Here is a 4,121-nt window from a genome sequence, read left to right as displayed (position 1 = left end):
CTCTTGTGAATTATTTTTTAATCTGAGGGGAATGCACTTAAACCAAGGCAAGGATTAATGTGCAGATGCGCCAGAGGTCTTGTGGTCTCACCTCTTAACCACTCTCTTCCACTTGTTTACTGACAGGGTGCTAGATGGGACCCTCTTCCCCTACCCTGCAACCCCTGATGTTAGTGAAAGTGCTATGATAATATAATTCTTAGGGAAAATAATTTGTAGTATGTGCCAAGAACCTCAAAAAAAGTCATAACCTTTGACTCAAACCCACGTCTGAGAATCTTGTCAAAGAAAATGATCCAGAATATGGCAAGAGATGTGTTTGGGGCTGTTCAGCTGCAAATAACTGAATATGCATCTAAAAATAGTGTAACCAAATTGAAGTCTCATGTGAGAAGTCTGGAGGTAGACCATTGCTGGTCTGAGCTCAGTCATGCCCTCAGGATCTTGGGCTCTGCTTTGTTGAAGCCAGACTCTGGATTCAAATGCTGACTGACCATGGGCAAGTTACTCAACATTTCTGTGCCACGGTCTCCTTATCTGTAAAAATGGAACAAGTATCAAGAAAGAAAAAAAAATGGAGATACCTTGGTTTTCGAACATCTCTGTTGTCAAACATTTTTTTTTACGAGCGCTGTAAACCCGGAAGGAAATGCTTCGGTTTTGTAACACGCCTTGGAAGTTGAACACGCCACAAGGCTTCCGCTGAGGACAAGATCCTGAGGCTGAGCTGTCAGCTGTTGATCCCTCGGTTTTCCAATGTGTCAGAACTCAAACGGTCTTCCAGAACAGATTACATTCGAAAACCGAGGTACCACTGTAATGATAATACCTTTACCTTCATAGATATTTCTTTTGTGTTTAAGGCAACAAGAAGGGGCATTGCCACATCTATTCATTTTATTAGGAAAGCAAAAGCTTTCACAATATCCCTGCACCAGCCTTCCCTTCTGGTCACATTAGCCAGAACTGGGTTACATGGCTACCCTACCAACAAGGGAAGCCTAGAAAGCAAGAAATAGGATTTTTTGGCCTCTCAGCTTTTGCTGTGCCCATAGATTTTGAGTTGTTGTGTTCTCATTTTCATTTGTTTCAAGGTATCTTTCAGTTTCTTCCTTGATCTCATTGTTGACCTATTCATTGTTTAATAACATGTTATTTAATCTCCATGTCTTTGTTTGTTTTTCAGGGTTTTGTTTTTGTTTTTTATGATTGATTTCTAATTTCATACCATTATGGTCAGAGAAGATGCTTGATACAATTTCAATTTTAAATTTATTGAGACTTATTTTGTCCTAACATGTGGTCTATCCTAGAAATTGTTCTATGTGCACTTGAAAATGTACATTCTGCTGCTTTGGGATGAAATCCATCTGATCTAGTTTGTCTGGAAGATCTATCCATTGATATCAATGAAGTATTAAAATCCCCCACTATGAAGGCATTACTGTCGATATCTCCCTTTATGTCCATCAAGATATGCTTTTCATATTTAGTTGCTCTTATGTTGAGTGCATAAATGTTTACAAAGGTTATATTCCCTTGTTGGATTGCTCCCTTTATCATTATGTAGTGTCCTTCTTTGTCTCTTGTGATAGCCTTTCTTGTAAAGTCTGTTTTGTCAGCTATAAGTATTTCTACCCCAGCTTTTTCCCCTTTCTATTTGCATGAAATATCTTTTCCCATCCCTTTACTTTTAGTCTATGTATCTTTTGTTCTGTGGTGGGTCTCTTGTAGGCAGCATACAGGGGTCGTTTTCTTATCCATTCAGCTGCCCTAAGTCTTTTGATTGGAGTATTTAAGCCATTTATGTTTAAAGTGATTACTGGTAGATACATATTTACTGACATTTTATTCTTTTAACTGTGTTCTTTTGTTGTCGTGGTCTTCTCTCCCCCCCCCCCCCTTCTTTCCTTGAAGGCCCTTTAGCATTTCTTGTGATACTGGTTTGGTGGCAACAAATTCCTTTAGCTTTTTCTTGTCTGGGAAGCTCTTTATTTCTCCTTCAATTTTAAATGATAACTTTCCTGGGTACAGTAGCAAATAATAGTCTCACATAATTGTCATTGCCTGCACATTCATGAACTTAGGCTAAAACTCTTAAGTTGACATCTGCTAAGGTAAAGCAAAGACCAGCATCAAAATTTGCAGGATAGTCAGTAACTTGTAAGAAAATTCTAGAAAAATATAGTGGGATATTTTTTTGAATTTAAAAATTTTTTATTGATACATGTACATAAAGAAAATTACAAGTGCCATTAGCTTGTCCTTAAGTTCAACAAATTCTCACAAGTTGAATACATCCCTGTTATCAGCCACCTAGACCAAGAAACAGGACATCACCAACACCTTTAGTTGCTCTTATGTTGAGCAACTAAACATAAAGGGGAAGCCCCCTTTTGAGTGGGGGATCGAGCCTGAAACCGGGCATGTGCCCTGACCGGGAATCGAACCATGACCTCCTGGTTCATAGGTCGATGCTCAGCCACTGAGCTACAACAGCCAGGCATCCCACTCACCCATGTTTCCTCCTTTCTCAGGGATAACCACTATCTTTTCCATGCCTTTTATTTCTTTAGTTATTTTTTCTATTACATTTGTGCATATGTATGTATATAGTAGTATTATTTAGTATCTTTTAAAATTTAACATAAATGGTATTGTTTATATTCTTTTGCTGACTATGTAGCAACATTAGATTCTTGATAAATGAAGATCCTTTCATTTTAACTGTTGTATAGTTTTCCCTTGTTCATTACCTTACTGCACAACATTTAGATCATGTCCACCTTTTCACTAAAAAATCTTGCCCCAATAAATGTCTTTGTACATGCAATCCTTGGGCACATGTCTTAAGAGTCTTAAAAAAACATTTTTTTAAATCTTTACCTGAGGATATTCTTACTGATTTTAGAGAGAGGGGAAGGGAGAGAAAGAAACATCAATGTGAGAGAGAACACCTATTGATTTAGGGGATCGAACCCGCAAGCTAGGTATGTGCCCAGGCTGGGAATCGAACCCACAACTGTTCAGTATACGAGACAACACTCCAAGCAACTGAGCCACAGGCCAGGGCTAGAGTTTTCTTTATCTAAAGTTTACATAGAAACATAGAAATGGAATTCTGGGTGGTAGGGTCCATGGTTTTCCAACTTTGCTAGGTAATGTTAAATTGCACATTCCTGCCAACAACTCATGAGTTCTTATTTTAGCATATCCACATCAACACTTGGTGTTATTAGACTCTAAAACTCTAGATGATCTGTTGGTGATGAAATGGTATCATTGTTTTAAGATGCATTTTAGTGATTAACAGGTCGAGATTGCTTCACATGGATTTTTCCCATTTGATTTCCCTGTTTTTATATCCATTTGTGTGGTTTTTTTTCTTATTGATTTGTAGGGGTTTTTATATATTCTGGGTACCAATTCTTTGTCAATTACTTAAGTTGCAAGTATCTCCACAGATAGGAAATGCCATCTGTGTGATAAACTAGGTTCCCATGTATACTTTGGATCTGGGAACTTTCAAATCCAGTTCTAGATCCTTTTAAAAATACTGTATAGACTTTTTAAAGAGCCATTTTAGGTTCACAGTGAAATTGAGCAGAATGTAGAGAGAGTTTCCATATACAGTATCCCCCGCTTCCCCCACCTTTGTATAGCTTTCCCCGTTAGCAATACCTCCTACCAGAGTGTTGTGGGGAGCCGGCTGGCTGCCCCTCATGAATAGTCTCCCTGGTAGGGTGCTGCCCTGGAGTCTCTCCAGGGGCTCGCCGACCCTAGCGTCGCCTTAGAGAGAAATCTCTGGCACGTTGACCCGCAGGGTGGGTCGGCAGAGCTAGCACCTCTGCCTGGTAGGGTGCTGCCCTGGAGTCTCTCCAGGGGCTCGCCGACCCTAGCGTCGCCTTAGAGAGAAATCTCTGGCACGTTGACCCGCAGGGTGGGTCGGCAGAGCTAGCACCTCTGCCTCCTGTAGCTTAGTTAAGATTACATAGTGTCCTTTGCTTTAGGGAGTAGAAACCCTGCACAAAGACCTTGACTTGGAGACAGAGTGTCTAGACAAACAAGAATGTTTGTGCAGAGCAGGAACTGGGTAAAAGGTCACTGTTTTGGGTATTGTG

Source organism: Miniopterus schreibersii (assembly GCF_964146895.1).
Source record: "Miniopterus schreibersii genome assembly, chromosome: 1".
NCBI lineage: Eukaryota > Metazoa > Chordata > Mammalia > Chiroptera > Miniopteridae > Miniopterus > Miniopterus schreibersii.
Note: the sequence above shows the minus strand (reverse complement) of the source record.